General features: G+C 34.1%; 1 long non-coding RNA gene across 1 annotated transcript; it reads right to left on the bottom strand.

The window, feature by feature from the left end:
- Positions 1–484: 484 nt before the first annotated feature.
- LOC143252713 (uncharacterized) lies at positions 485–5,956 on the bottom strand. Its single transcript, XR_013029114.1, has 2 exons — positions 5,421–5,956; positions 485–2,816 (listed from the first exon to the last, which is right to left on the bottom strand). It is a non-coding gene; the product is annotated as an uncharacterized LOC143252713 (long non-coding RNA).
- Positions 5,957–20,994: the final 15,038 nt, after the last annotated feature.

The raw sequence follows: 20,994 nt of genomic DNA, 5'->3' as shown, positions 1-20,994 counted from the left end.
AATGTATTTTTATGTATAGAACTTATATTGAAAGTTATTTAGATATAAAAATTATTATTTTTGTTAATTAGCCAAACATCAGACTGGGGGTATGAACAGAGAAACGATTAAAGCGAATTCAAAATGAAATCAAAGATCGTTCAGTACATATCTTGTCCTTCCAAACAACGGTTTTTTCTTAATACAAGCCCGCTGACGAATGCTTAAATTTTTACACAACTCAAGATAGTAAATATCTATATAATTAACTATCTGTATGAGAATGTGTATCTAAGAAAATTAACCAACTTGAATTATAAGATAAAGGTTAATTATGGCCAAATAGAATGCGAGAAGACTAATCACTTCAGTCTCGAGCTCACGATTAAAATAATGTTAATTATTATCATTATTAATTTTCACAATTAGGAGAATTAGTTTACACTATTAACATGTGGATGTAACACAGAATTAAACCTTAACTGATCGAACCTTGTAAGATATGATAAATGAACAAATTTTATTTAATACTGATTTTAATTATATCTGAATTATTACATTTTAGTCCTTTTGAAATTCTGATGTATAGTGTTTGCTTGGTCTTAACCAGAAATTATCAGTAAGCTATTAGCATGTTTTATGGTTTAATCTGTAGATAAATTCTACAAAAACAACAACAAACAAACGAACAACATACAAAAAAACACTAAATTTAAAACATTAAACAGACTGTGTGTCCATATTTCAATTTTTTTTATTAATAGATAAATATAAATAGCACTTCAGATATACTCTGGGAAAATGTAGAATTCACCTCTCGAACACAAATGATATATATAACAAGATTCTACTGAGTTGCATAAATAGCGGTCGCACTTCACATTCTTCGTAATCTCGATGACAGCTCACACTTTAATAGTTTGTTTATTTATCACAAAGCTACACAGTGAGCCAGTTATACGTGCTGAGCTCACTGCGAGTATCGAATCTCATTTCTTGAACGGTAAAAGCCTGCAGGCTTATCGCTTAGCACAATAACTAAGTTCTTTTTGTAGCTATAATATGCCTAACAATGACAATCTAGTGCGTGCTGACTAGAATTTCATCACTTACAGTTAATGTTTCGAAACCCATGGCGGGCACAGCGCAGTTTTGATAGCCCATTGTTTGGCTTTGGGCAAAAATACGAGTATCGAATCTCGTTTTTTGAACGATAAAAGCCCCTAGGCTTGTCGCTTAGCTAAGAGGGAAGGGATCACTCTTTAACAAGTTAAACCATATAAACTCAGTTTTATATAAAAGTAATTTATATTTTCGGTAAACTTATTCGCACTTTTTAAACTTTTTAAAAAGAAACATTTGCAATCTAATGTGGTTTTAATTACAAATCTTAGATTCTTCACTACTTTTGTCCTTTGTCAATGAACAAGTAGATAAATGTGTTTAAAACACCTTAAAAAAACCGCCATTAACCAGGCTTACCCAGCACCAACAGTTCTTATGTAAACCTAACAAAAGGTTCAGCGGTAGGTTTACAGACTTGTAGGGTAAAAAGCCAAGCTTCGATATTCGCAGTGAATAGAACACAGATAACGAATTTTGTGGCTTTGCGTTAAAACGACGTAGTATTTCAAAAGGTGTTTTTAACATACTTCTTTTTCCATAAATAAAGATATTTTCTGACAGGCACGTTCTTTTCAGAGTTATCTATATGTCTTTTCATTATCTACTTAATGCTCTGAAATGCATCAAGCAGCCTTCGTCATGATTTATTGTTCTCTTGCCCATCAAACGCTTACCAAGAAACATAGATAAAGTGTTTGGATAAGAATGGGTGTGTTTATGTTTTTAACTTTCTTTGCATTATATCTAAACTTGTTAATCTGCTACTGTTGTAGAAGGTTGAACCTTATGATAGATAACGAACAGACAGGCTTTGTTGTGCAGTATCTTCTCAAATCTTAGAAGACAATTAGAACAGTAGAAAATGCAGAATGAATATTAAATGATTTATTACCATGTATACACAGGTTTTTAAATACTTTTTTATTTTGTGCAACTTCAGAATAGTATGATAAATCATATTTCTTTTCCCGACAAAATAAAATTTCCAGAAATATAATTTGGTGCACATAGTGATTGATTTCTGATTATTTCAAAGTTTTGCCCAAAGTTACACAAAAACTTTCTACGTTTCTCGAACTTAACATTGAGTTGATAAAGTAGAGGGAAGGCAGACAGTCAAAAACACCCACCATCAACCCTTATGCTACTCTAATGGAACAAGGAAATTTAATTTGGCTGGCACTCATATAATGTGCATATGGTGCAGAGCACATTTTGTGTGTAAATGAGACAGGAGTCGTGAATTCTGGGATTCATAGTCCAACACTAACACAACCTACGTACTGATTGAAATCTCAGTAACAAAAAAAACTAAACTAACTAAATCGCAATAAAAACATCACAATTGCAGAATTCTAAGTTTAAACTATATACTGTAGTCGTAGAATAGTTTATTGGAATTCTTAAAAATATAACCTTTACATGCAGAACTAAAAACAATGAACGTATACTCCGAAAGTTTGACAAAATAATAAAAGTTAATTGTTTAAAGTACTTGATAGTTAAACAATAATATAAGCTGTCGCATGAACAACTATAGTTACTTAAACCCAGTATGATATAAAGCAAACTTAATTATTACGATAAAACATTTTACACATCCTATTTGTCTGGCTCCCAGGGGCACAGAGAGGAGTTAGAACACTAAAAACTGATGGTGGGCTCGATTATCCCCAGTTGTCAGAACAAGCAGTCCATAGTGTAGCTTGGCGCTAGAAAATAACCAAAAAACACTTCGTGTAAGGTAATTTGGGTTTAGCTAATGTTAGAGTCATTAGTTTTCTATAGCATATGAAACATATTCCCGAAACATTTATATTCTGATTAATGAGTTACTTGTATATATTTATATAAAAAGCCAAACAGTCTAAAAATGTATATTTAAATAATCATTTATCTCTCTACCTAAATAAATAATTTTATTTTTTTTTGTCTAGTAAATCTATCTAAAGCATGAAAACAACGTTATACTGCACGAATTAAAATATTATTTTTAATATAACTACCTTACACGTTTCGGAAATTCATGGTTACCTTCTTAAAAAGTACATACATAGTCTGTAAGAGTATTTTTCTGCAGTCATATCCATCCTCAGTTTTTAACTGATTTTACAACAACCATTTCCTATCCACCAACATTATTTTAACAAATGTTCAGCATTTATTTATTTATTGTTGTTAGTAACCACGTTTTAATTTAATAACACTTGTAGATCTTAATTAGACGTCAAACTAAATTCTTTGTTAGATAATGTAACTTCGAAACTAAAGACACTTTTAGTCTTAACGGACATCAAACTAAATTCATTGGTTAATAATGTACGTTTTAATTTAATAACACTTTTAAACTGAAACTTACATTAAACTAGGTTCTATGTTTGATAATGTAATTTTTAATTAATAATATGCTTATACCTCCGTAACGTCATACTAACATTTTTTGTTGTGTATCTTCTAGGCTAAATTAGAGATGCTCTAATTTATACTGTCAAAGTGAATTTTGTAATTTTGAGATGAGTTGATGAACGTATCATCTTAAGTCGCAACGAAATATTTTTAGCGCTAATAGGTCTGGTTTGTTTTTTTGTTTGTTTTTGAATTTCTCGTAAAGCTAAACGAAGGCTATCTGCGCCCCTAATTTAGTAGTGTAAAACTAGAGGAAAGACAGCTAATCATCACCACCACCGCCAACTCTTGGGCTATTCTTTTACCAACGAATAGTGGGATTGATAGGAATTTTATTAGGCCCTCCGCAGTTGAAAGGTCGAGCACATTTTGTGAGACAAGGACTCGAACTCACACCTTTAGATTGCGAGTCAAACGCCCTAACCATCTGGCCATGCCGAGCGTCTAGCTCTAATAAACGACGTAGGTTAAGCAACACAGATATTTTATACAACAAATATGTCGAAAGGGTTCAATTCCTTATTTTTATCTATTAAAGACATTGAATGACTAAAACATACACGACCTCCCACAGTGACACAGCGGAATGTCTGCAAAGTAACACCACTAGAAACCGGGTTTCGATACCCGTGGTGGACAGAGCACAGAGAGCCAGTTGTATAGGTTTGTGCTTAATTCGTAACAAACAAAAACGTGCAAAAATGTTTAACAACTCAAAAAAAATCTAACAATAATATTTTTCTTTTCTTCTTACCAAGCGTTGCACCTAATTAAAGAAAAATATGCACTTTTATATATTATTATGGCATATAATATAACCTAGCTTCATCTGTGTGTACAATTTTTTGTTGTATTTATACAGCGCAACGAATTCTACTCCACTTATTCGCTTCCTGCTCTTTCACTGCAGAGGTAGCAGTCGTCAGCTTGGCGGTGACCTTCATTTATTCTTGGAATGTGCGCACTTTACTGAATCAATACATACAAGCACTACTCTTGTTGCTCGTGCTGCCACCCCTTGATAAAATGTCTAACTATTCTTACAGTCATTTTAAACAATATTATGATGGATTTGAAATCTGTGACACAAATCCATTTCTAGTTTCATTTCTTAAGATTTCTTTCTCACAAAATACAAACCATGAATTGATAATATAAAATGATCAAAAATCCAAAGATATATTGAGAAAGTTTACCGCTTTTGAAATTCTTTTCAATTGTAGTTCAGAGTTTTTTCAAAATAGCCTTAAAATAATATACAATGTAATTATACAGTTTACTTTCACGTAATTGATACAATCACTATATGAAAGGAGTTAATTAGATAAACACACCAGAGCAATGGTTGTATTCAAAACTTTCAGCAATAACAATAAAAAACAAGATGTTTCATAGAACATTGTATTCTAGTAGATGTTTTGATGTTAAATTGCAATAAAACACTAAAGAGAATAGTTTAAACTACAGTTTCTTCGTAGGTGATACAGAGTTTCTAACACGTTTTCCAAAAAGTGCTACTTCTCTGATATTTCAATGATTTCCTGCGAATAACTTTTAGAGATATACGTTTCTTGTAGCTTAAACGTTCTTTTCAAAATACCTATAATAGATTTAATATCTTACGAAAGTAATGATAATCTTTAACAAGAAGAGGATTGTGTTGAAACAATACTCCAAACCTAGATTGTAGATAGTACATAGAATTTCAGTGAAATCGAAGAATGAATGATAGCTATACACGTAGTTGCTTTTTGTGTAACAGTTCTACTGAATTCATTTTTCATCCAGTAGCCAAATATATTCAATACAACTAAATAAACAATCAATAATAGTTTTATAAAAAATCATAAAAAGGCTAACCCTACACAATATCAAATGTTTACTGAAGAACTCCATAGAGTTAATCGTACTTTACGAGAATGATTTGCGTGTTGTAACGCAGTAGAACGTCGAGCTCAGGTGCTTCAGTGCTGCCACGGTCGAGATATTTAGCACGTATATATTTGGTTTACGGCGAATTCCTCACTATTCAACAGCGGGTGGTCTTATGACTTGAGAATATGTCAAAGCCCTTTCCGATGAAATATTATTCTTATAAGGACAGAGTAAAGAGGTGTAAGGCCCAAGGCACAACACAGTGAATAGTATTGACAACGGAGGCTCAGTGCACCAATATGATGGTGTAAAAACAGCATTCCACCACTGGCAAGACTACCACTGCTACTATCGTAATTCTAAAATTAGATGCTCATAAAGTGACTGTGTTATTCCAGTCAACTGTGCATAAAGTAATTTGGGACAAATCACGAGAGCCAAGCAGCTCTCCTCACATTGGTAAGATGAAGACTAATTACAGAAGAAAAACCCTTAGAAAAATACTCTGCACGTGAGAGACGAAAGATATATAATCAGCGATTCAGGAAGCAGTTCCACGAGACCTGAAACATCGTTCTTATAAGGCGCAATTAACCCACGATAAAAGTATTAAAGTGTCTAGACCCTCAGAATAACTTCAAAAAATATTACGTAGAAACTGACAACTTCAAGAGCCCCATGACGCATACTGTGACGTTTTATTATTCTACTTTCAGAACCCAAACAAACCCAAATCGAAAAATTACAATTCAGTTCAGATCAACTACATAAAAACTCTGTTTCTGCAACAGTTATACAACCTTAAAGTTGGTTGTTGTTTTTCTTTTATGTATGTGTTACATATTAAAGCAATTAATTTTCACATGTATATCTGTAGTAGGAAAAACCTGTAAGTTCGGTACGTGTAAATAATATATATTTATATACTTTTATTGTTATTTTTTTTTTTTTAAACTACAAATAACGTCAAGTTATAGAAAGGAAACATGGTCGCGTTTTGACTTTAATAACCTGTTAAAGGTGCATGATTTATGAGGTTAGAGAAGGCGGGGGTGGGTAAGCCAGTTTTTTTTAATTAGCCACAAAATGGGAATTTATTTGTTTGTTATCAAACTTAATGCTACACAAGAAGTTAGCTGGGCTGTGACAGCGGGTATCGAAACTCGATTTTTGGCGTTATGAATCTTCATTTTTAATGTGAATAAAAGCTGTAGATATCTTAAATAGATTCACACATTGTTTTAAAATCTCTAAATGCATGACTTATATTATATTTAGTACTTCAGCGTTACACGTACTTATAGTTTAATTGTGTTTTTGTACATGTTAAACATGCATATTTTAGCTAAGAATAAGCAAATCTAAGCTGTTTACAATATGAATACAAATACACCTTTATTTACTGTTATATATAAATCTATCATGTATGTGACTTGAAAGTTTGGTCAAGCGTTTTGTACAAGTTGTTTTGATTTGATAAGTGGATTTGATTTGTGCATTACGATATAGATAATGTTTTTAATGTATATATATATATATATATCTGCAAGGTGAAGGTATTCACGTGCATCTCTTTTTAATGTTGTGATTAAATCATTTCTGTAAATCACATGTAGCTCGACTAATTTTTCATAGAATACGTGAACGACATATATTACCTAACCTAATATCGTTGATTGGCATAACTCAATATTAGATGAGTATAGTAAATTAGGTATGTATAACAATACACATAATTTATATATATATATATATAGGAAGCAGTTGTTTCAAAAACTAAATATTTAATATAATTGGAAACTAAATTATCTAAATCTATTTTAACCCCAATAAATTTTATGCCGTAAAAATTTTAAGGCAGAACTAACAATTTAGAAAAAAAAATGTGTCGGTCATTTTCGTGTTGTTATCGTAGTCGACAATTTTTCGTCTCGTTAACCTGATTTCTGATAAAAATACAAAGTCTTAAAGAGGAGACCTCACCAGTTTGAGGGGTACACAGGTAGGTAAGGATAATAACGTAATGAGCTACGAAATACAATATCGTAAACATAAAAAATCAAACTGTAACAAACCCGTGAAAAAACATGCGTGTGGTCTTTCTACAACAGGCAGCACCGCCCATTTCATTGTACTCATTATGAATTCCCTGCGTAAATAATCTATCAGAGGATTCGTATTTTCTATTATAATGTCCCTAGATATACTTTGTCATATTTTATATTATTATCTGGTTTTCAAATATCTTTAAATTGACGACTATTATCTAAATTTCTTCAGTTTTTCTAATTACCAGGTCACAACATTATTTTCACACAGTGGCTCAGCGGTGAGACTGCAGACTTACAACACTAAAATTCGGTGTAAACTGCCCGCTGGGCAGAGCGCAGATAGCCCATTATGAAACTTTGTGCTCAGCAAAATCAAACTTAGATCCCTATTCATAATTTTACTTCTAATCCTCTGCCTTTCTAAGTTTGATATTGATCTGTTTTTCTTTTTTTTATATACACTCCACTATATCAGACATTTCCATATCTTGTTCTACTAATCTCCAGTAATCCAAATTTTCTCTCTGCAGATACATTTATTGAACGCGACTCAATGTACTGAGAGACGAATATGTATTTGTTTGTTTATCGTCGTTATCACTTTACTATTTGAAATACCTTATTATCTAGTTATTAATACTAATTACTAACACTTACACAACCGAATTAAAAATGTAAAAAATAATTGTTCTTACGGTAATGTCATAATTACGTATTATCTTAAGAATAATTATGTATTACATTTTTTATTCGATTGTGTAAGTGTTAATAATTAGTATTAGTAACTAGATAAGGTATTTAAAACAATAAAATTTGATAAACATTACAAGAACAAATTCCTGAAATGCATGAAAAAAGCGTTAATTGATAAAACATATATTTTAAAAATGAAAGAAAATCAGAATTCTAAACTGAGAGAAAAAATCATTAATCTTCTATTCTTTGTTTGTCAAGCGTGATTTCCTCTAAATACGCGCAGATAGCCCTTGAGTAGCTTTGCGCAAAATTCAAAAACTTAAAAGACTTAAACAAAGGAGAACCAATATTACAAACTTAGTAGAACTGAATAAAAGTTAGTCGATAATGCACCATCAGTAAAGATAAGGAAGGTAAAATCCAATACTACACGATTTCTTGAGCAAACGCAAGTTAATAGATAATACCTATTCACTCTAATTAAACATATTTCGGTAAATAATACACGAATTCGGGCTCAAGAAAGATCAAACAGTAAAGTACATAATTGTTTATATATTAATGAAGGTTAATAAATTATACATAATAACTTGACAAGGCCGAAAACTGGCTAAACAATATACGCTTGTTGAAGTTAAACATGAGTCCGTTACTAACACACAATTAGTTGAAAAATATAAAGATGGATCAATTATAGTCAATCAGTATACATTATCATCCAACCTGTATTACACATTTGTTGCAAAATTAATCAATAAGTAATACATAATAAATTGACTTGAATACAGGTTGAATAATAATTTCTCATTTAGGACGGCCAAACAATAATAAAAAAAAGTTGACAGGATATAAATGTTTAATTAATAAAGATGTGCAGATGGAAATTTTGTATTTGGGTCACCTTTTAGAAAACCGCCTTTAGCCAGAACTGCGGAACAAATTAATGAGAATATTCCAACTCATACAGTCGCTTTCTAAGGGCCCGGCATGGCCAAGCGTGTTAAGGCGTTCGACTCTCGGTCGCACCAAACATGCTTGCCCTTTCAGCCGTGGAGGCATTATAATGTGACGATCAATCCCACTATTCGTTGGTAAAAGAGTAGCCCAAGAGTTGTCGGTGGGTGGTGATGACTAGCTGCCTTCCCTCTAGTCTTACACTGCTAAATTAGAGACGGCTAACGCAGATAGCCCTCGAGTAGCTTTGCGCGAAATTCAAAACAAACAAACTCACGATTTCTAAGACAACTAACATTCGCAACATTCTTTTTACACACTTGGAATATTCTTGAGAAACTGTTTGGCATCAGAATGATTTCAACTTAATAAACGAATCACTGAATTTACATTTAAAAATGTAAATATGTAAATGTGTGTGTGTGTTTTCTTATAGCAAAGCCACATCGGGCTATCTGCTGAGCCCACCGAGAGAATCGAACCCCTGATTTTAGCGTTTTAAATCCGTAGACTTACCGCTGTATCAGGTGATATGTGAGCAATCAAAATGCAGCTGGTATTGAAAGATAAATGGATTAGCATGAACTTCAACGGTTTCAGTACCACATCACACATAACGTGATGCCTGTATTAGCATCTTTGCTAATCGCTCTTTTAACAGAGGGTTTCTCTTTCTTTGAAACAAATCTACAAAATAAGAACCTAACATATGTCAAAACATGAAGTAAAACAGAATATTAAGTTATAATCCACTGTATCATATCATCATACTAGCTTCAAGCGATTTCCCCCGTTAAAATCTGGCATAGGCTACACATTATTGTATAGTCTCGTTAGAAAATGCGTGGGTCACGGATTGAGCCTGTGGTAGACCTTCTGATTTCAAAACTGTGCGATATCATAAAATATTTCCCGCACTTTAAGCTGTGGTTACGTTATAACAGTAGCAATCAGTTCCTTTCGTTGGTGGAGAGTTGTGGAGAAATGCCGGCTGCTTGGTTGCCTTCAATATAGTCAGTAGTTCAAAATTATGAAAGGTTACAACCATGCTTTGCCATTGACACAGAATCATAAAATAAGTAAATATTTGCTGTGATTCACAGAGCAATTATTTCTTAACAGATTAAAAAATTAATTATATTGTTAATTGATTTTTAAACCAAATATAGTATATTTTCAAGCTGATATGTTGTAATACAAAGCTTTTGCTACTTCAAGCTTGATAGCTATTCTTTTCTCATTCATGAAAATCAATCCATCGTTTGAAACACCCGTTTTCTAGAATACATGGTGTCTACAAATTGTCGTTCTAAGTCGCTTTTAGAGAAAGGCGGATACAGAAATGTGATATACATACACGGTAGTTTATGTACTCTCATGTTTTACGCCACCTTGGCGTGACCTTCGTGGACCTCAAAGCTTTTCTGCAGGCGTTTCCGCCATTCGTGAAACACAGTGACAAGCGTACTTTATAGAATGACAACTACTGTTTTCCTGCTACGACTCTAAATATGTTAGAAGTTATAGCTACAATCATATTTTCTACCATCTTTCTACGATCCTTGAATTGATAAGTATAGCTGGACGTGGGGTGTAACCTAAAGAACTGATGTGCCACACAACAAAAGGTTAAGCAGTGGTACAGGTCTTTAGTCAAGAGTCCTACAGGCTAATCCACCGTTTCGGTAGGACATTGTTCATTCGTTAAGAACACAAACTTAAATTGAATAGTGTTACGTGTTTCTGCGAAAAACAAAGCCAACAACGCTATCAGCTTCCAACTAAACGAAGAAAAGCTCTCTACTATGGTCAATTATGTGAAACTTTTGATCTTTGAAAAATAAAATAAAAGGACAGTAGATCTTTCGTCACTAAACAACATATGAAACGTGTTTTGAGGCGAGTCTCACATGCACTATTGAGTGAAATGTTGCTTATAATCTCACCAAATTAAACAGTTACTTCGGCTTACTGTTCCACAAAGATGGAAAGTTGTCTTGGAGAATATGAGAAGACAGCTTTAAAAAAAATCAACGTGATTCACCCACCTTAATAGCACAGTACTGGTTAACAGTCAAGGTTCTTAGTTCTTCGAGCAGCTTTACATGTTTGATTGTTGTACACTCAAATATCTTGAACTCTGTGTCTCTCGATATTTCAAGTCTTGTCACCGACATTCTTGTGCTTTACTTAGGCTGATCAATGTAATGTTCTTCTTAGAACTGACGGATCCTGCAACATTAAATTATTTATCATATTACTTAGCTTTTAATACTGTTTGCAGATTACTTTTGCTGAAACTGATAATGATCGAGGCTAAAAATATTGAGTATACGGTAACTTCATATTTCATTGCTGCCAAATTTAAAGGAAGTTGAGTTGCGTGTTTGTAATCAGTGATATATATATATATATATAATTTAGTAACAATGTAAAGAGTCTCAAATAATTAGTGCGGCATATGCTTTCTTTACTTAAAATGGACACACAAGAATGGAAATTAGTCATTTCGCTTAAAGATGACGTCATGCGTTTGACAAATGTTGGCAAAGATGTGATAATCTGGTATAAAGCAATACAATACTACTTAATGACACTGTTTGATGACATTAATGCATGATAAATTTGCTTGGATTGGTGTTGTACAAGAATTCGGTGCACCACAGAATGGTTTATGTTTTTGTTGAACAACTACCATTTTACCACAAATAATTTTTCGATAAAATCTCGCAGCTTGATTTAGACCAAAAATGTCAAGATGGAGTACAACTTGAAGGCCTTTAGATTTATTTGTAACAGCCGAATACCCGTGGCGCTAGTGCTCACTGGGGTTTCCAGCAGTTGATAGCGATGACATGGTGTCTATGAGCGATTTGCAACCCCTGTTGAATTATTTTGTTTTCTCTTGTCCCAAAACAAATACATGCCAAAGACAAAGTCATTTATTTAGCTACTGGTGAGCAACGTGCTAATTAGTGATAATGACGCTATTATTCGCTTTGCAACTCTGTAATTCATGACGTCATATCTGCACCCTGCCTGTTTGTAAACAAATAGCACCGTTTCGAGAACATTTTTTTTTCAATTTCTGGCCACAAATAAATACTCTTGAATACTCTGTAGATACTTGAAGAACTGATAAAACAGAACTGTTTTTGACGCTATTCATAAACTTTATAACTCCGTAAATGTGGAATCTGCAGGTAACATCTTCGCTTTCGTTTTGTTCCACTACGCGCAACAAATTCAGCTGCCCAGTTTTTCTGCATATTCAATTGAAGAAAAATAAAGTTCTCCGTGACGGGAAACGGAGACGAAATGTCCCCTATTGCAAATCTACATACTCACAGAATAACAATTTCGCAAAGTTGTGGGTTGCACATTATGTAATAAAAAAAGTGTTTCCATATTATATAAGCAAGTGTTTCATTATTGTATGATGATTAAATCCAATGTCTTATGTCATTAGGATGTAAAAAACTATTTGTAGACATCCTCTATATTGTAGATTTTAGTTAGTTAGTTGTCACCATTAGATTCCATCTAGGAACATAGGGCCGCAATCGCTTGCGGATTCTTCAACACGTATTTAAGTGAGCAGGTTATTAGCCCACTGCACCGAGCCGTCCCTAATTTAGCAGTGTAAGACGAGAGGGAAGACAGTTAATCATCACCACCCACCGCCAACTCTTGGGCTACTCTTGTATCAACGAATAGTGGGATTGATCGTAACATTATAACGCCCCCACGGCTGGGAGGGCGAGCATGTTTGGCGCGACGCGGGCGCGAACCCGCGACCCTCGGATTACGAGTCGCACGCCTTATGCGCTTGGCCATCCCAGGCTCATTGTAGATTTTAGACCACTCTAATCATTTTGTAAGCTTGTTTGATTCTTGATGCTTCCTGGGTTAAGAATACTTATTTTTCATATTTTAAGTTACATCAGAAAAGCACTTTAGTTTCCATTCACTTGTATTTAGCACATCTCAATTATGTATCAAAAATGTCTGGATAATGAAACCTGCATATCTTAGAATCAAATGCAAATATCACGAGCTAACTTTGCAGCCACGTTGGACGTTTTTCATTTGTGTTTGTTATATTTAGTCTGGGGGCAAATGGATGGCGGTATGGTAGTGGGATCCAGGGGTCATATTTCCCCTTAAATTTTTGGAAATCAGGTATCTCCTTGGTGCGTTTTTATTTATATTTTGACTAGTTTATGTTACGTTTCTTTTTTTAATCCGATTTTACATTGTTTTCGAAGTTAAAAATAAGTAACGTTTCAATTAATTTCACAACCGTTTCAGCTCAGGATTCATCGTAAAAATATGTTGGCTTGGCTTTTGAATTTCGCGCAAAGCTACACGAGGACTACCTGCGCTAGCCATTCTTAATTTATCAGTGTAGTCATCATCACCCACCGCCAACTCTTGGGCTACTCTTTTACCAACAAATAGTGAGATTGACCGTCACATTATAACGAGCATGTTTGGTGTGACGTGGATTCTAACCCGCGAAGAATGCTTTAACCACCTGGCTATGCTCGGCCTGAAAATATGTTGACTCAACCTATTTATAATGTTAATGATTGTACTTATAAAGTAAAAATATAACTACACTATTGGATGTATTCCCCCTTCCTATAAATGTCGTGGATTACAACAGATGTGTACAAGAGATTTGTTTTTATTTAAAAGCGAAAGTGGCCAAGCGATATCCAAATGTTTTATCTCTAATAAAAAAAAAATTTTTTATTAAATTATTTTTAATATAGGTATAAAGGTGTTCCTTTACCAATACAATAATAATAATAGAATAAATAATATAAAGTTATATATTCAAACATCTAAGCACGCCCTCTACATTCCGACACTCAGTTACACAACCCCTTTCAAACATGTGGTCAGCTTCCGGTCAGCTTCCTCTTTCTTTCTTTGTGAACCTGACGATGACCGAAGAAGGTTGAAACGTTGTTTGCTCCTCTACGTAGAAAACCTTCTCAACCCAAACGAGCCGTTTTAGCATATATATTATTCCCTATATCACAGATTTTCTAAATTAAGTTGGTCAAGTCTTTCATCATAAACACTCCAAAAATTCAAAAGTAGCTTTTGGTGTATGGTAGTTTTAAACACGTTTTTACTTTCTTCGGCGTAGAAAACTGTCTTATCACTGGTAAATTTTTGGCAACAAAACTAAACCTGCCAGTGTTACAAAATCTGAAACAAGTTGATTTTGTACCGTGGACAATGCTCTGAATCTGTCAATAAAATGTGCACTTGTAGGTGTGGTGTTGACAGGAAAACTGAGGGTTTCTTTAAATGTTGAGACTAGTGAGTTACATCCCTAACATTGATATCAGCTGAGCCTTCTCTTCCCTGCATATTCTAACTGAGGAAGCCATGTTGGTGGATTTGCGGTTTGTTCTTTTATACTGCTGCTTACAAAATTATATTTATCTGGAAGTGCAACTAGATCTTTCTGACTGATCATTCTGTTAAATTCAATTCCATATAGTTTCCCGACCTACTGAATTTATTTCGTAGTCTTGTTTCATTGCGTCTTTGATCAGCAAGTTTTCCAGGTTCGTGTATATCATATAACATGGCTGCACAAACCTGCCTTTGACAAAAACCATAACATTGTCATAGACTACACAGAATCTTTACCAGTAATTGTCTTCAACTGTGAATGGGTCCAAGTGAATCGCCCACTTCAAGCTATCTTTTCACTCTACTTTTTTTTTTTTTTTTAAATTGTGGTTTACCAATGTTGCAAATCTTAACTTTCTTTTTGGCTCCTTCTTACAGATCATTAAACTAATATCTCATCTAGAGGAGTTTTTGCACAATGAACTTTGCAAGATCCTGACCAACAGTTGCAAAGCCTTGTTAAAAATGTCACACGGTCTCATGAACTAACCTGTGACGTAAACAACATACAAAACATACAAGAAGTCAAATTCCTGCACGTGATCCTCAGCTATTTGAGCTCTCATTTTAATTTCCGTGTCTATAAAACTTATTGATGGATAATGCGACCAATGCAACCATCTCTTTCAGTCCATCTTGTGGGACGTATAATCCTGATGCCAGATCCACCTTTTTTTATCTCTTTGAAGTGGCTGTATTTTACCAATTTTTTTATTTCATATGCTGTGTCCAGAGCATTTCTCATGATGTGAACTTGTTTAAAGTTATCATGGCACGTAAGATTTATAACGTGGCCATAGAAATTTGTGTATGTGGAATTTATCCAATCTTCAATACTTCCGTTTCCTGATCATCTAAACAACACGATCGTAGCAATGGCCTCACAAAGAAAAGATCTCATAGAATAAAATGAGACGAATTGATGAAGATCATGCGTAAACGTAGAAAAGCTTCTTGGGCCTGAAACGTTCGATCTACATACCGTACAGTGATGACATTTGTTCCATACTGGGTTTGTCATGTTTGTTTTTGAATTTCTCGCAAAGCTACATGAGGGCTACCTCTGCTAGCCGTCTCTAATTTAACAGTGTAAGACTAGAGGGAAGGAAGCTAGTCATAACTACCAACGAGTAGTGGGATTAATCGTAACATTATAACGCCCCCATGGCTGAAAGGGCGAGCATATTTGATGCGACGGGGATTCGAACCCGCGACTCTCGGATTACGACAAGAGCACCTTAACCACTTGGCCATGCCGGGCCGTCATCTATCAAGCCTGATACTCTAATATTATAAATAAAAAAACCTTAAAATGCCAAATTTTATTGTTATTTCTTTAGCGGACAATTAATAGTTCGCTTTACAGTTTCTTCAAAAACGTTTCACTAAAATACGTATTATAATAGCAACAGGTTTTGGTGTTTTGAGGTCATTTATTTCTAGTATTAAAATGTCTTTTGTGCTTTATTGTGCACTACAGAAATTAAACAATGATTTATACTCTACCAGGTGAATGTTTCATGTCCGTCGAAGAGTAAGTCACGAAGAACTTGATGATCCAAGGTTTGTAGGAATTCCTTCTGAATGTCTGAACTTGTATTTTTCTTCTTTTTTTTCAAGTTGTACGTCCTGATGCCCAATAATTTATTTGAAGCACTAATGATTTTTTTCATGTTCTTCGACAACCGGCATCTCGCTCACTGCACTACAATCAAGCAAAGTGATAGCGAATTCGTATAAGATACTCTCCTAATGGCTTTTTAAGTAAACCCTTTGATGCTTTTAATAACTGAAGCCAGTGCTAGTTCAGTTGTTGAGGTTTTCAGAAACTTGTTCTTTTCAGACGCACCGTAGCAGAGATGGTAGAGTATGGTATCATTACAAGACACATAGTGCAACCAGCGACTGTTTGCAAAGAACTTCTTTTGCAAGCACTATTTTTGTTTCTTCTTAACAATTTTACTTTGTGGTGAATTTATGTGTGGTGGTCTTACACAGCGCTCATTAATTAAACATTGGCTCAGGCTACCCTCTGTTACAGCTGATGGATTCTTGACTCTTGTGGGTGATGACTCCTGCATCTTTTCTCGTGACTCTTCCGTTTGTCTGTTCTGCACTGGAGTGTCATAACTTTCTTCAACTGACCTATCATCAATAAAAAGTTTTAATGTGTTTAAAGTTTCTATGAAAAGTTTTAATAATGTTTGCATAATTTATGTACTCTTCTAGACTAATATGTTCATTAAATGATTTGAGTAGGCCTATTTATCAATACTATCGTGTGGTCAAAGATTAAACAAAATATGGCAGACAGTGACAGTGAATTTATCGATAGTGTTTGTGTTTCTGTACACAGTATTTGCTGTCACTACGATCTGGAGTATAGGTATTTTACTAACTTACCCCATGTTAAAATAAATACGGTAATATAAGAACCTATAATGATAAATGTTAAGAAAAAATTATCTTTACACTCCAGATAAATATAAAATAATATTTTTTTATTCAAAACAACGTTTTACCTTGTGGATCTTCAGGGTTAATATAATATATCATGCCTATTAACCCTGAAGAAGAAGCAAAGGTGAAACGAAACATTGGTTCATATAAAAATATATTATTTTACATTTATCTGGAGTAAAAAGGTCGCTTTTTCATATCTTTTATCACAATGTGTAAATCCCTTCAGTGTGCGCTACAAGTTTTGAAAGGAACTATAATAATTAAATACGAATTATTATCAATTAACCATACTCTTCATTTAGTAGTAATTAATGAATCATTAACACTTGAAGTAATTTGATTATTATGATTATTTGCCTAGCTATGCTACATAAAGTACCTTTTTTAATTACCTTGTTTTTACTTCTCACTTTGAATTTTCCCATATTATTGATCAACTATCAGTTAATAGCAAAAAATACCCTGAACAATACACATTCGTCTTCAGAAGAACCTGTACAATAATAGCGCAATATACACACGAATCCAAGAGCTTCGCAGCTACAATAATTACATTTTACGTCTTCGTTTTTGAAATAATAAAATTCCAAATACTTACACGCTTTAAGTGTGAAGAAACTTGTCAGACTAGTCTGAGTTCATTTCGGTCTGATTGATCTTTCCCCATCCCTTCAATCCACTCCTGAATTACAAGTGCGAGATAAGTTATTTCACGACGATTCGCACAGACACTGTAAGCATCAGTACCGAATAGGTTCATTATTTCAGTTCTTAATCTTTGAAAAAAATAGCTCCAGATGATAAGAAGAAACGAAGGAAATATATAGTTGTTGTTTTTATAACAAAGCTTCACAGTGGGTATCTTGGCTGTCTACTACTGTCAATTGAGTCCTGGATTTTAGCGTTGTAAGTCCGTAAAGCTACTGTCGACTCACCGGAAGGCCCCCAGTGGCTAAAAACCGGATTTCGATACCCGTGGAGGGCAGAGCACAGACAGCCCATTGTGTGGCTTTGTGCTTAATTACGAACAAACAAACAAACAGAAGACAAAAATATTTAACAGTCACTTCTGTTTTAAAAAAAATAAAAGTCGAAGTTGTAGTCCTACGTGTCATAAAAGTTTACTTTTTTTTAAGCTGGAAAAATATTTGCATCAATTAATTTCTAATGTTGCGTTATTCAAGTATAACAACACAAACGTCTTCTAACAAAGAAACAAAGAGGACATAATACGTTATATAATATTTTACAAAGAGTGAAGGCTTCTTTACACTATTGTCTCCTTGAGATATAAAATGTATTTTTGTTAAACTTTGGTAAAATAAATAATATATTATCCAAATTCAGAATAATATTATATGTTTCTTGGCAACTGATTTTAAAACTATGAATGTATTATGACTTAGCTACATTCATATTTCTCATAATTTCTGCATAATTTATGAAATAGTTTTCTCTGCCAGTTTTGCTTCAGCTTTTTATGAAGAATGTGATTTCCATGACATATTTAAGTTTGATAAGTAGTGTAAGTTATTCAGCAGTGAATCATTTCGATGATATTTCTTGGGTATTGAGTTCGTTCTAATTTACCATATGGTAACCTAAATTAATATAGGTATGTAGATAATATTATTTCGCCGGATTCATTATTTGATATTATACAGCGGATAAATTATTTAAGAAAAACCGAAAAGAAAACTTATGACGAAAAAGCCCAATACATTCTCTGATTGGTCATACCATCTGTTATGGATTATCGCTGTTAAAATTTAATTGTTTACTCTACACATGGCTTTGATACTTGTTGCATTACGTGAGTTCGGTTTTCTCAGCCTGACTGCCAAGATGCCTTATCTTTGATATCGTATATAGTTGTGCATATTTACAGAAAAAAATCAGTATCGACGATCTCATAAACACATGTAAAACTATTTTATTTTAACTACCCGTTATCTACTTCAGAGCGATATCACATTTGTTTTGGTCAATTTCATTCTTCAGCGTTTCAGTAACACTTTCAATAGCACGAGGGTTATGTGTAGCTGGATGTAATGGATTATGGGAGTAATGGTTCTCGGTAGCAACACGTGGTAAAACAAATCTTTTGGTGAATGATGCTAGGACTTACCATCTCGTGCTTTGACAGTTAGCATATACATAAATATACTGTTTGCGTAATATATGCATACATATATCATTTTAAGAATTCCTAAATGTGTTTTTCTTTTACGTCATATTTTATTTCACGCTTATAAATGATTCGAAGGAAGTATTATGATTTACGTGATATATATACATTTTTTTTTTATTTTGAGATATCAGAGCAGCTAAAGGGGTTACAATAACTCACGATATTTAACTTTGATAGCCGATTTAAGTGTACTGCACATTTCTTTCCATTTATCATACGTGTACTTCTTTTCAGAAAATTCGACCATTATAATGATGGCAGATTGGTATAACAATCACAAATACGAGAGGTGTCCAACAAGTTCGTAAACCTATCTATAAAGAAAAGAAACACTGGTTCAGCCATGATTTATTTTTCATCATAACTTCTTGTTGGGTCTACACACCTACATCATCGGTGCTCTAAGGTGATTATGCTCTTCTTAAAGAACTCTTCTTCTTGGTTCTCAATCTACAACCAGACGGTATGTACGATATAATTATCACCACTCCGAATTCTTGACCTTTCAGAAAGATTTTAAGGTTAGGAAAAAAAAATCGCTTGGAGCTAAATCCTAGAGTAAAGGTGTAATTGCGTAATTCGAAGCCGGCATCAAAGACAGGAAGCATTCAACGATACACACGGTTTGCGAAACGGACATTGTCCTGATGAAAGAACACACGTTTCTTCAAGAATTCTCTTCTGTTTTCTTTGATTTCTTGACCAAAACTGTTGATTAAGGATACATAGTAATCTCTTGTAACGATATGAACCCTTTCCAAATAGTCAAATAGTAAAACTCCCTTGGCATATAAAAGCATTTATACCTCGACTTTCCCAGCAGATGATTCTGACTTGGACGTTTTTTAAGTGAGTGAATTTGGGTGTTTCCATTGCCATTTTGGGTTTTATCTCTGAGTCGAAGTGGTGATTGAACCCACGTCTCATTCATACTTACGAATCCATTTACCACTTTGGAGTAGGTATTGACTTTCTGCAACTCAAATCCGTTTCTGCTCAGGTGACAACATTTTTGGAACCCACCTGGTTTTAATCTTACTCATGGTCAAACTATCACTCAAAATTCTTGCTACTGTGGTTTTACCGATTCACACTAACTTTGCAAACTTTCAAGGGGTAATTTTATTATATCTAACCAGCTCACGAACTTGATCTACATTTTCTTTCGTGGTCAATGTCGATAGCTGACCTGACCCTCACATGATTGTCTAGCGCTTAAACTCACCTTACCACTGTTGAATATGCCGGAATGCCTTCTCCTAATGTTGCTTCTATGTCCTGGCGGATTTCTTGCGGTATCGTTTTTTTTTTGTAACCTAGGTCTGGCATAGTCAGGTGGGTTAAGGCGTTCGACTCGTAAGCTGAGGGTCGCGGGTTTGAATCCCGGTCGCACCAAAAATGTTCGCCCTTTCAGCCGCGGGAGCATTATAAAGTTACGGTCAATCCCCCTATTCGTTGGTAAAAGTGTAGCCCAAGAGTTGGCGGCGGGTGGTGATGACTAGCTGCCTTCCCTCTAGTCTTACACTGCTAAATTAGGGACGGCTAGTGCAGATAGCTCTCAAGTAGATCTGAGCGAAATTCATAAAACAGACAAACAAAACATCTTTTTAACCAAATATTTTATCATGACACGAAGTGTCTCCTCCATAACTTTAAACACTTCTCACTTCTTTCCTTCCAAATTCAGCAAAACACAAACTAAGCTCGTTAAGTTAAATGTATTATTAAATTTAATATTTATCATAAAAAATCAAACTTTCCCGTTTTATTTTCAGGTACGGCTGCGAAATAATCGGACAACCCTCGTTTAATTCAGTG

This window comes from Tachypleus tridentatus, chromosome 6, assembly GCF_004210375.1.
Source record: "Tachypleus tridentatus isolate NWPU-2018 chromosome 6, ASM421037v1, whole genome shotgun sequence".
Taxonomy (NCBI): Eukaryota; Metazoa; Arthropoda; class Merostomata; order Xiphosura; family Limulidae; genus Tachypleus; species Tachypleus tridentatus.
This window is presented reverse-complemented; position numbering and strand designations above follow the sequence as displayed.